The sequence below is a fragment of the Epinephelus lanceolatus genome, chromosome 24 (assembly GCF_041903045.1).
Source record: "Epinephelus lanceolatus isolate andai-2023 chromosome 24, ASM4190304v1, whole genome shotgun sequence".
NCBI classification, from domain to species: domain Eukaryota; kingdom Metazoa; phylum Chordata; class Actinopteri; order Perciformes; family Serranidae; genus Epinephelus; species Epinephelus lanceolatus.
In genome coordinates, this window is record NC_135757.1 from 16,353,251 (window position 1) to 16,366,942 (window position 13,692).

Consider the following 13,692-nt stretch of genomic DNA (forward strand, 5'->3'; position numbering starts at 1 on the left):
TAAGATTTTAAAGCATGCTTGCAAAATTAAAGCAACATGGAAGTTGAGTGTTTTTGTGAGCCTCCCTTCTTTATTTCAAGAACTTTCTATTCAAGCACTCTTGGCTTTGTCTTCAGACAAACTGAAGCAGTAGAACATTTCAGTCTTTTCAGGAGCCAAAGGGATGGCCCTCCCATGGTGTGTGTCACTTGGATACCTTCACTGCTTATAGATGAATGAGTTGATTCGATGGAGTGGAGAGTAAAGCATGGATGAATCTCCTTTGTGGCCATGTGACCACTAAGCTCGCTAAGTTTGAATGCGCCAACAGGGCAGCCATACTGACACTGTGAAGGTGCTATTTCTTATTCTGTCAGGATGAGTGAAACCCCTTCAGTCATTTCTTACAAATCAGCCATTATTGGGAATTATATGTCGTGATCTGATGACAAAAGATACACAAAGACCTTGAAAATGCTTAATAACACTTACACCAGGATTACACAGGCTACAAAATGAGCATGCTGAGACATTGGGTTACATGTTAAGTGTGCTTCATTAAAATCCTGACATATCCTCTTTACTAAGGTGATATATGACAGGGAAATTAATTACAAGTAATTATTTCCTCATTCAGAAGCCTGGTAAGTTGTTCCTCCGTGGCATTAAAAATAAAAGGAGGGAGTCCAGCGTTTGACCTTTGTGTATCAGCCTCTTGTCTAAACTCTCTTGTACTTGGACGTCAGCCAAATATCATTAAAAGAAACAGTGAATCCACCCCACCTCCCTACACCGAAAAAACCTGGGATCCCAAATTCCTCCTTAAATAATGACGGCTCACAAAACAACAGCTGCTACCAGAAGCAAACTCCTAAAAATCTCTCTGACTGTTACAGCAGCAGCTCCCACATGACAGCACGTCTCACATATAAAGTAGTAATATTAATTACCAATAAAGTCAGTTCGGTTGGAGCAAACGGACACTGAGAGGGCATCCAAAGTCTCTCCATCAAAATATTCAGAGAGGACCATTTCCGAGGCAGTGTTCTCAGCTCCTTCCTACCAGGGTGAATGGCCTCTCTGTGCAACCTGCCAACTATCTGCCAATGGCTGCTCTCTTTTACAAGTGAATAGACTGAGTTTAGCCACAGTTAAAAAGACACACTAACGTGCCATGGCTGTGCCACAATGGCCGCTCGGGTAATTTGCCAAAACTAATGATGCCGGTTTGGCCCCGGCTAGAGGAGGTAGAGAGCAGGAATCCTAAAGAGGCACACAGCTGCACCGATCCCTCTCTTCCTATCTCCACTCGCTCTTCTCCGTCTCCCTCTGTTCTCTTATCATCAACTCTATTTCTTATGCTGTCTGGGAGAAAGACATAATGACAGGGCGTAATAACCAAACGCATACCTTTTGCTTTCTCTGAAATGCTTCACCATCAGGACATTCTGCCTCTGGAGGAAAGTCATTAGACATGACTGAAAATGTCTGCCCAATCATCCCTTACAATACCTGCCCTGCACCGCACAGCAGACACACACAGTTGGGAGAACGCTGGTGAATATGTTGCAGCATTTAGCAGCTAAAAAGACAGATATTTCCCTCAGGAGTTGCTGGAACACAATACAGAGGGAAAAGGAGACTAGAGAGAATATTGGACTTAGATTAATCCACTGCTGATTTAAAAGCACGGGCCAGACAATGTGACAGAGCCCACAAGGAAAAAAAAAATCACAGGGGAAAAAAATATGCTTGACTTTGTGCGGTGCTCTGGCCTGTACCTTTTGATGTTGCCATTTCTGTATTGCCAATGAATGGGCTTAAAATGATTAGATGACTTGTATTTGGTGCCCTAACAGTCATAAAATTAAACGTCAGTCATGAGTGCTTTCTGATTCATTGTTCTTGTTTGCAAATAAGGCATGGTTGATGTTTGTCCAGGTTTGACAGGTCGTGAAAGTGCCTTTTTTTCTAGTTTTAGGTGGCAGGAGTGAAAATTAGTTACACTCAATACTAGTTGTGTTATGGTCTCAGTGTGATGGAGACAGCTAAAGTTGCCTGATATCAAACAGAATCATCAACTCATTAGCGTTTTCCATCTTCAGTCAGACACTGTGTTCACTCTCACAGATTTACAAGGGGGAGGGGGTTGAATTTTGCCTAACCAATCACTAGAGACCAACATACTGGCCTCAATCTAACATCATTTTAAGATCACACTGATGCCAACATACCTATTTTAGCAGGGTTTTAAGAGTACAGCCGAGCAAAGCAAAACAAACTACGATGTCAGGTGATAATGACAAGATATGTCAACTTAAAACAGCCTTGATAGCAGCGTCTATCTCATCAATAGTGCTCGCCATCTTTGTTATCACTCCTCATTGGCTCTGGCACACCGCTTGACAACGCTTGACAACAGCTAGACAATGCCGTTAGTCCTGCCTGTGGCGGTGACTGGTTAATCGTGAGTCCCCCAGCAGCACTCGTTGTTTGTTTTAACTTAAAAATTGCTGTTTCATGTCACGATGCCAGGCCAGTATCAGTCAACTCGAACCCAGTTGGAGAACTGTTAGATACAAAATAGGACATAGACTTTACAGGACATTGTCCCTGCGAAGGGCCGTGAACAAATCGTAGCCCTGGGGCACATGGTACTTTAATGCCATCTTGCATTTATCAGGCACAAGCACAGCTCTGTAAAGTGTGAATGAAGTGTGTTTTAAGATGATTTAAGAAGGCAATTGAGCTAACATTAGTCTTTGGTGGAGAGAGACTTGAATTCAGAAGATGTACGGTTGTATTTTTCTGTTTAATAATGAAATAACTGGAAGAATTATTAGACTGAAAAAGCTAAGGGAGCTTGCGCAACATCATAAACTTGCCGGTCGAGAGGGGAGTTGGGTAACGCTGCACACAAATACCGTCAAATACGAAATATCCGAGGAAATTTCAGGAAGGCATGAAGGTATAAAAAAATTCATACTACCCAAGCCTAGCTCAGAGTGAAATGATGTATTTGCCTCAAATTTAAATAGACAATAGCTGTAATCAACAAAAAAGACACTCTGCAGAGGCTATAAATCCTCTTGTCATCACATGACTGATGTTCCATCTTAAGGTCATGTGATGCCAACTGAGCCATCTCCTTGACAACTGGCCAAGCTCCATCGAAGTTCAAGTATTCTATCATGATATTAAAGAAGCGGTCGTCTCCCTCCAACAATGCTCATTAAATATCTTTAAAAAAATCACACAAGTAAAAGCAAAATCTGAATCAAAGACTTAATTAGTTCAAGTCAAGATACAGGGCTTAAATATAAACAAATGATAAAAGTAATATAAATTTGTGCAGTGGTACGTAAATGAATAAGTGGAATTTAAACAGGAACGTCGCAAGTTTATATGCATGTTGAGATAAGATGAGATGAGGTTCAAAACTGTTCCCAAAACTAATGAGTTCAGCTCTGACAGTCTTCAAAATAGAGTCCCAAATAAGCTTCGCAGAGGTAATATGATGTATAGCTATTGTATTGGATTTAATTAGATTTTAACAGTGTTTACACAATACTGTCCACCCCATGAGGAGGTTTTGTAAATGGAAGAAAAATATTCCAGGCATTATTTCTTAAGTTTATCTAATTATGGTGTGCTACAGAATACAAATGATTGCTTTGAGTTTTATTATCTCAGTATGATGGTGAGTTTGTGTTCCAGAGCTCTTCTCGCATTTATTCTTAAATGTACCTTTGAGTGGATGTTTTGCTTTTCGTTCTGCTGCCCAGTACAAAAAAGTGCAAGTCTGGGTCAATCTAATACTATCATACCAGCTGTCTTTGTCTGTGAAACTCTTGGGTGACTAACAGTTGTAGTACATCAACGATTAATCCATTGCATCTAATTAATTGATGCTGTTGTCATGGAGAGGGAGCTCATAAAATGTAGTCCTTATTACAGACTAAAGCACATGTGAGAGGATTACTGTGGTGCCAGATATGACTAGTGTTTTCCAGTCATGCTCCTAACTCACTCTCAATAAAAATGCCATAAAAAGAAAACCAAATTAAAGATCTGTAAGTCTATCTTGATCCTATTAGTCATCTATGAGGGTGCAAGCCATGTTGCAAGCAATTATTTTCGGGGAAAATGAGAGAATAATTGCAATTTTTACATACAAATTGCCAGGTGCTGCTTCTAGTCAAAAATATTCCCCAGTATCCGAGGTTATAATCAGTGCAACATGTGGCTCCCACTTGACAAAAAGCCAAAAAACTGTGCTTATATTGAATAGTCAGGCTCCATAAATTACACCCATTCAGACATAATGTTAGAATCCAGACTGGAGCTATTGATCCAAGCTTTTCCTCTGTCTCTCCTCTGCCTTTCTCTCCCAAACTATCCCCATGCCAATTTCAGCACCCATGCCTCAGACAGAACAAAGGAAATATCCACTACACATTACCTGAACACCCCCCCCCCCACCTCCTAATGTTAACACACGTCTGTCCATGCAACATGTAGTCTCCGCAGGGAGAGACAGAGCGACATGCGCTGAGGATGGGAATGAAAGGGTAGCAGGGAGGGAGGGAGAGGTCGGGGGTCATGTTATAGATCATTAAATCAGAAACTAGCCTCCAAGGGGGGGAAAAGACAAACTGACAGACAGGCAGAAAAACAGCCACAAAAAGTGGGCGACTTCGACACAAAGCCAGAAAGGACACAACACAAAAGAATAAGTAATTGCACTGAAACAGCCAACCTCCACACACACTGCACACAGAGATATATGCGGGAAAATAAACTTACTTGCTCACCATCACCAAACTGATCCGGGAGACAAACGGCTGGCACAGATCCTTCACATGGTGAGAGGGAAAGAAAGAGGTATGAGAACTTGTTACACATCGGCACACAGTGGCACACTGACCAGAGTGTGTGCAGGGAGGTGGAGGGGGGGAGTGAAGGGGTGTGTGTGTGTGTGTGATGGGGGAGACGGAGGGGGGGGGAAGCAAAGCATTCCTGTTTGTGCAGAGCAAACTTAACTCTCTGAATAGAGAGGGATGTCTGCCCTGTGTGCGTGTGTGTGTCTGGATTGTTATCCTAAGGAGATCCAGTTTTAAATTTAGGCAAAAATTAGGTCAGATTAAGGTTGTTAACGGCCAAACCAGCTGCCAGTGACATCCTCGCCGCAATGGATTCAGAGGGCCAAAAAAGTAACATCCAAGAATCCAAGGAAACTGCATTTAATCTGACTTTGCTATTTCATTCTGGCCTTGCCTTTACTGGCAGCAAACGACTTTTCAAGTGGTTTTACTGCTGCAGACAAATGTTCAATGTTGGAATAAAGTCATGAGAGTTTTATCTTTGTTGGTGTGCGCTGCTGTGATCTCAATCGTTCGATGTAAGTTGGTCAGAAAACTCTTTTTCTTATCTTGATACTCCAATAAAATCAAACATGTTTATGTAATTGAAAGTTTTTAGTGTTGGCTCCGACAAATGCTGAAGTGCAGTGACGTGAACACTGTCAATAATAGCTGAGCTCTCCCCAGCACCAAACAGGAAGCAGCAAGCCAATTCATGACATTTTAGATCAGTTTCTCTGAAGCCTATTTGCACTGAACAGACAGCTTGAATCATGCGTACACTATAGTTACTGTTAAGGAAATTTCCCATGAAATTTCATGGGATATAAAGTAGTCAAACTAGGCTATATCATCATGGATACAGGCCACATAACACCTTTTTTGCTCCAGTTTTACAACCACTTCCAGTCAAAACATTTTCCTATGAGAAACTCTCTGCTGTGAGAAGAGCACAGTCTCTTTAAGTGCAAACCAGAACCCTAAAAATGTAGGTTTACTTATAACAATTAAAAGGCATTGAGTAAGTGAGCTGCTGAAAACTGTTGGCTAACTTCTTTAAACCAACTATCGACATCTGAATCAGTACACATAAAGTGATCTGAGGTTAATTCTAAATCATTTGGATACAAAATGAGTCTCAGTGTTGGTCGAACACAGCTGCAGTATCATCAACGTGCAAATGAACGAGGATGCAGAGTCAATAGCAAATGCCATTAGCTCAGACAAACATTTTGTTTGTCTAAACAAAGAAACCCCGTCTGGCCTCCAGAGTCACCTGATGGCCAGCAGAAAGAGTCACACTGTTTGCTGGTACAGTCGATTGACTGTGACCCATCAAAGACAAAAAGAGTCTACTCCCTGTATGTGTTGACTGAGTTCCTTTAAGTCCTTCAGGTTCATTCAAATTAAGCTCTTTAATTGCACTTTTTTTCCTCATGCTGGAAAGGTTTTTTGTTTGTGATATATTTGTGATATTTACTTAAGCACGCTAGTGCAATGGTGACATGCTTCAGTTGTGTATCATCCCTGAACGCAGCTTTCACAGTGAGTAGTGGAGATTATAGGGATGGCTGCAACCAACACCAGGAAGAAGAAGATTTTTCTTTTATTAAAGGAAGAGCTTGGATCTTTTGAAGTGGTGCTGTATGAGGTACTTATCCATGGTCAATATATTACCTACAAGGGATAGCAGTTGGCTTGTCCCCAGTTTGGAGAAGCAGACAGAAATGCTGACACAGACACTAAGCAATGTACTGCTGTGGACGGGGGCAGCAGCAAAACATCCAAGAAAATCCACCAAAAAAATCACTATTGGTTTATGTGTATGCTACATACAGAACATTTTCACCTCTTTAACTTGCGGTCAGACAGTAATTTCTGAAGGGTAACTGAAGCCACTCTCTTCAAAACCAGACTCCATAGAGAAAAACAGTAATTTAACATCACTGAACACAGGAGCTGCTGGTCTACCACCACCTTGATCAGTTAGTTTGTTGTGTTATTGTGTGACTGTGACGTTTTCACGGGTTAATTCTGATTCATCAAAGTCACACATAACACAAACTGACTAACAGATCAAGGCAGCGGAAGACCAGCAGCTCCTGTTTTCAGTGATGTTAAATTGCTGTCTTCGTCAATGGGGTCTTGTGGCTTCGATGAGAGCAAGGATGGGGGACTCAAGCTTCCCGTCCAAAGGGCTGTCTACAGCAACGTAAGGCAGTAAAAATATCCTCAGTGTAGTGTACACTTAAACTTTTATTTTTTTTTTTTTAGCTGGCTAAAATACATCCGCAGCAGTGCTTTTCTTTTCTTTTGTGTCGTACTCCTGCCTAATTATCCAAACCAGGGACACGCCGTCCAACATCTACTGTAATGTACTGACTATGGCTAAGTACCTCACACAACCCCACCTTAAAAGATCTGAATTATCCATTTAATACATGCAAGATCAGTCTAACATTCCATATTTACAGAGGAGAACCCTCGAACTATTTTAGACCTCAAAATGCAAAGCGTCATCAACATTCAGTGATAATCTAAAGTGCTATATCATAGCCAGCTGGATTTGGTTGAGTTTCTTGAAGACGTTTCACTTCTCATCCAAGAAGATTCACTTCTAAACTGAATTGAATCGGTATAATTGCACTTTTTTCCCTCAAAAAGTTGTAAGTGTACCTTTAGTTTGGACTATTTTATCACATATACAGTGCTTGTATGCCACAGAGATACGAGGAAAGAGAGCTTTTGGAAGGAGACTAGGTGAGCTTGGTCAGGGAGGGAGATCTTCACACTTCAAACACTACAGTGGACACATGTCCTTTTCACACATGATGTTTCCAAATTAACTGTCTTAACATGGACATACTCTGTGTCAACAAGCAGAAGGTGTGACAGGTTTTCATACTGTTGACAGCGACACTAGCCATGCCTGGCTACACAAGTGCCAATCTGAGAAGGCGGAGGGGTGACCTCCTATTCAGCAAATTAATGGCACTAATAAATCATATCCACTGAAAAACGACAGGATCGTTTAGCTTCCCGTGTGCCCAGCAGAGCATAAGAGATAAATAACACTTCCCGGCCTCATCCCCAACCTTTACAGAGCAGGACATTCATCTCTCTCAGCCTCAGTCTTACCACAGCAGAGTACCAAACCCCCCTGAGACGATGAATGGCTCGTTCCTGTGCAAACTTCAGAATGACCTCCTCCGGCTCTGTTTTTACAGCCCTCCTGTCACTGCTGAGGCTGAATGATTACAGGCACAGTGAGACGCAGGGGGGTGCTGAGCGAAAACCAAACCATGATCGGTGAGAGATGGCCAGGTTTGAACATTACAGAGAACACTTCAGGGGAGCAAAAAGATGGCCTCCAAGCTGTCAACTTAACGAGTGAATATGATAGTGACTTCTATATCACCTTGTATGATTCTGAAAATTTATCACTTCAAGTTTAGAGCATATTCGGCTACCTCTGATGGCCTCTAAATGCCAGCGTCTTTTGAAAAGCTCAAAATATTTATGGTACGTCCACCTCTGAGCACATTAGGTTAAACTCAAGTAGCTGTTACGAGTATTTTTGTGCCATTTGCGGTGTACGTGTTTGATTATCTGTCCTTTATAGCGATCATCATTTTAAAAAAAAGCGTAAAATTAAGCATTAAAGCATCCTCCATCTTCCCATAATGTTTACCAAGTAGGCTTTAGGAGCTCAAATTTAAACCTGGACCCTATTTGCTGATGTTTTTGTGTCTAAGTTATTCATGGAGACATTTTTTTTTAAAACTGGACCAGTATTAAACGAGAGTGCTGCAGCCAGCTGAAAAAAAGGCTAATGTAACCACTCAGGACAACTATGTGCCATCAATGTAAGTCCACTAAAAGTGGTTGTTTTGCCACTGACAGGCTCATACTGTTATTCTAAGTGTCTGACAACATTATGAAAGGATCCCTACAGAGATAGACCTTTTTGTTTAAGAGTAAGATCCTTTTTGTTTCAGCAGAAACAGCCCCAAAATTGCTATCACCAAACCCACCAGACCTAAATAAATAATAGTTTTATCAGTATAAAACACACTTCAAACACTGGTTCATCTTTCCACTGTTCCAACAATCACCATAAATACCAAAAATAGCAGGTTTGTGCATTTAATTCTTCTCAGGCAGGCTCAGGTGTTTGGTGTTGCCGGAGCCCACAGGAACGACGCTCCGCTACGCTTTTTTTTCTCCAAGTGACAATAACAATATATGCAGTTCACACAACCCAGCCGAAATTAATATATCTTTTTAATGCTTGGAGATCCATTCATTACTAAAAGTGTAAGTCATATAAAAACTAATTAATGGTCAAAGATGTCACAATGAAATTTAAGGTGTGTTGATGGATTCACGTCATCAACTCATGCATTTAGTAATATTACAAGTTACCAAGAGGCAGCAAAACATCCTTCATTTTATAGTTACAGTCTACTTATATATGTATAATTCCCCATTGTATGATCAGTGGTTATAAGTCTCAGAACCAGCCACAACTCAGCCCTGAGCAGAGTGACCATCCGCTATTGACCAATCAACTGACTGCAGTGTTCACAGCTCCACCTGTTAGTACCAGATCTGTGTGCTAGGTACCCCAACAGAGGGGTGACCAAAAATGGGGACGGTACTGAACAGTTCCATTGGTACCATCCACAACTTTTCAAAACGGAAAAAAGTGAGCCGAACTGAACTGAACCGTACTGTACTGCTTTGTGGAAATGGGGCAGGACTACTGGATGGTGCAAGTGATGACAAGCCCAGTTTTAAAGGCTGTTGTTCCTATAAGCCACTTCGACAAAAAACATGGGAAAGTAGGGTCCAGGTTGAAAAATACTGAAGTTATCCTTTAACCATATATGCAAAATGCTTATCACGTTTTTGCTGTCCTGTGTATTGTACACCCATCCACCTCTGGAGCTAAAACATCACACGTTCTGGATTAGAAAAGACATTGCGGGTGTATGTAATCAAGACAGGAAATGTACAGCTAATCACAAACCTACTGTAAGTGTTTATATGAATTAAGCACATTAGTTCATCTCCAATGACTTCCATTAATCCATGACCAGCTGCAAAGGAGGCCTACAGTGGTTACCCAACAACTCTTAACCCCCAAAAACCAGCACCTGACCCCCCACCACCACCCTCCCACACGCGTCACAGCCCTCAATGGATGCCTTGTCCGGCACATAGCGCTCCACTGTGAAACAGGTCTGTGTGTCACAAAGAAATATTGACTTTTAACGCTTCAAACATTCAGCTCGCTCCTTTTCTAAACAAACCTGGCTGTGTTGATTTTTTAAAACCCAGAAGTCACTGAGGTTTACCTTTCTACTGGAGCAATAAAACTGTGCTTACAGGAGTCTCACACACACACAAGTAGAGGAGCAGCGTTGAGGTTAGACAAGCAGCCCAGTGAGGACACTCAAGAGTAAATGGAGAGTTTAAAAATTCTGGGGAAAATGTTAATGTGAAAAGTTATGAGAAATATGCTAAATATGACACATCAAATTCCTCTAGGTTAGTGTAGGTCCAGGATGTGCTTTGCCTAACTTAACATGAGCTATGAGCAGGGGGGAGCTGCTAGACTAGGCTGACCAATGTGGGGGAAAATCTTATTTACACTTCCTATGTTGTTTATTTACTTGTGCAGAAATAGAAATGTAAAAATGAGAGACTGTGGTTTTCAGAGCAGTTAGCCTTTGAGCTATTTCTTGACTGGGGGTTAGGTTAGCATCTCAAAACTCCTTACCAAAACTGTCACTCACTTGTGATTAAAAGATTGGTAGTTTGAATCCCTTAATGACTGCTCTGTTTCTACTATGCTAAAAGGCAAAATCTCAAATATTGTTCAAAGACTGCGGCTTTCCACTGAGTTTTCCGAGAAAATCACATAACTTTCCCTGAATAAATAAAGGTTAAACACACTCTCACTCTCTCTCTCTCACACACACACACACACACACACACACACACACACACACACACCGTCTCAAAGACTAAATTCTGGGGTCTGTGAGTGGAGAAAACCTTAACGCTCGGCCGCCTGTCCATCAGCCCCTCAGCACTAAACGCGCTCTTTCTCTCCTCATCCATCTTTCTCTCCTTTTCCACTTCAGCCTGACCTCATGTGAAACTGCAGAGGTCTGTGGGTAACACACTCAGGCGTCCAGTTTAATGATTTAACGCCACTTCCATTTAGGGGGATATATTAGCAGCCAACACTTGTATGTAGTGAAAGCTCTTCGCGGCTCTGTTTCCAGTAAGCTGGTGTTTGAAAAGTGGTGGAAAATATAATAAAAAATAAATCTCCTGCACAGTAATGTCTTTGACCATAAAGTATCAATGAATACATCTAATATTTCCTGCATGGTTGGTCCTTGTCTGTTTATGACCACTTGCTAACTACTTTTTCTTAGAGGTTTCTGGATCTGTTTTTCATCCTTAGCCTTTGGCTTCCATTCATTTTACTGGGGTACGAACAAAAGCATGGCTGACGAAAAAAGGAAACATGATGGATTAAAGCTGATTAAACTGGTAATTACCTGCATTTTAGGTGCAAAATTGTCATGACCCTAACTATTCGAGAGCTGTCACCTTGTCATGTTTTAGAAAAGCATGGCAGGGGAGCCTAGTCTCTTAAATAGATTTATTAAGTTATTATTACCTAACAAAGTGAACAGTAGGCATGGGCTATGTCAAGGTATTAAGGTTTACTTGGGTATTTATAAATCCCAAAGGTATTCAATACCATCAAAAGAAGAGACGCTCCTCTTTTTAATAAACTGATATGAAGATGCTGTATTGAGGCTATGTGTTGTAGTACACAGCACGCACCACCAGAGGTCAGTCTCTACTGGCAGAAAAAGCAGCTGAGCTGAGAACGATGGCGACTGCGAGCGGTCAGAATAACATTACAGGACTAGTAATAAAGAAAAATGCCTCTGCTTCTGTTTGGGAGTGTTGTCACATATAACTTTATCTTGCGTTTACGTCTTCCTGCTACAAAAGCAACTCATTAGCTACACGATTTTATTCAACAAATCATCTCCGTTCAGTCCACCGATGTGTCGGTATGCGCTGTGGCAACAAGTGTCATTAGGTCCTCCAGCAAGAAGGCCGTTTATTTCCTATTTATTCATTATTCTATAGGCCATTAAGCACTTAAACCTAGCAACACTTGTCTAAGTAGGCTAATTGTATATTAGAAACACAGCACTGTAACGATTTCAATCAGCGGTAACTCAGCTTTATTGTTTTGTTGTTGTTGTTTCATTTTTAACACAAAACTGTAATATACCACATACCCCGTTAAAAATGTCATGAAAGTATGAAGATATGAGAAATTAGACTATTTACCCACGCTTAGTAAATAGTGCATTCATCAGTAAAAATGTGAAATTAAGGGTTTAACACATCTTTAAACTGAGAAATACCATAACAGAACAAAAAATGGGACAAGCTGTTCCTCTAGTTTTGTTGCTCACTCTGTTACCGTATTATTTTGTCTAACAGGGTCCTCTGACAAGTAGGATAGAGATAATTCAGGTGTATGTGTTCATTATGATAGTTTAAATGTGAAGGCAAAATACTGAAGCAAATCACAACTGTATTAGCTTTTAACAGGATCAGCCAGTGTATTCTGACATTATCATCTAAAACTTGTCATGCATAATTTACTGTGAAATGTGATTAATAGTTACTGCAGCTCTGCAAACTGCCACTTTAAACAGGTGGCATGCCAGTCTCCATTTAATCTGTATTCATACCTTAAAGAGTACTTTTTGTGTTTATGAATGCTGATGAAGCTTCTGCAGCTGACATTTTAATTTAACTTTTCGTGTAATTCCCAAAACCTTCCTCTGCACTAATACACCGCGGTGTAACAGCATGATAGCACTGATATAAGAAGTACTTATTTTTCACTGTAGCACCAGAGCATGCGTTCCGATGTGTTTTTCAGAAATACATTTTACTGCATGAACTGCTGCACCGTACATGTAAGCCGAATTGGAGAGCGGACCCTAACCATGGGTTTCATAAATGTTTTAACGTTATTGATGGTTCCCTGAAAGCTCCGCACCATAAAAACTTAATTTTTGAATTGAGTTCGGTGTTAAGTCTTTGACCGCCGGGACTAAATGGAACAAAAAGCGATAAGAAGTGTGGTGCTGTCTCGCAAAAGCTCACTCGTGAAATTAAGTTTGTACAACTAAATGGTTCTCGAGCTTACCTTTCACTTTTTATTCATCATGGAAGTCCTCCTGCGAGTTTAATCAGTCAGGTTTCAGAGACGGGAGGTGGTGCAGGTTCACAGCAGCCCGCTATCCAGAGGTCTGGACTCTGCTGCGGCTCTGTGAACGGGAACAAGTTAAAGGTTTAATTCAGACCAGTAGGGGTGCTGTCAAGAGCCAGGGTGGACCTAAAGTGTGATCAAGTCTGCAGCACCATCTGTTAGAGCAGGAGTGAGGCTCATCTGTATGAAAAGTGAGCAGCCAGAATATTAATAAAACTGAAGGATTTCACATGAGTGTGTGTGTGAGATGTGAAACAATCAGTGTGAAAAAACTGAGTTAACACTGCAGACCCAAATTTATGGTACAGATATCAATGTTGAAATAATAAAACTGACCCTTTGGTGCATTTGAAGACAAGTCCTGAGTAACCTAGTGTAACCTTTTGAATGTTGGGAGAGAACAATAAAATGGGCAATGGCACTGGTATAAATAAATAAATATAATAAGTTAAGACAAAAAAGACAAAAATTAACTTTTTCTTGTCCCGAAGGCCACCAAATGTCTTCCAGATCTGTTACAGC

The 13,692-nt window shown here is 41.0% G+C and overlaps 1 protein-coding gene across 2 annotated transcripts in view; it reads right to left on the reverse strand.

Moving 5' to 3' along the window:
• Window positions 1-13,222, reverse strand: part of LOC117255090 (semaphorin-5B-like) — a 38,936-nt gene extending 25,714 nt beyond the window's left edge. The window contains exons 1-2 of one of the 2 annotated variants that reach the window (XM_033623657.2): window positions 13,108-13,222; window positions 4,786-4,835 (exon numbers count right to left, since the gene is read on the reverse strand). The gene's annotated coding sequence lies outside the window, so the exon portion shown is untranslated. Of the gene's footprint in view, window positions 1-4,785; window positions 4,901-13,107 lie in introns of those variants that run through there. The other variant, XM_078165577.1, reaches the window with a different exon arrangement.
• Between the last annotated feature and the right edge of the window lie 470 nt (window positions 13,223-13,692).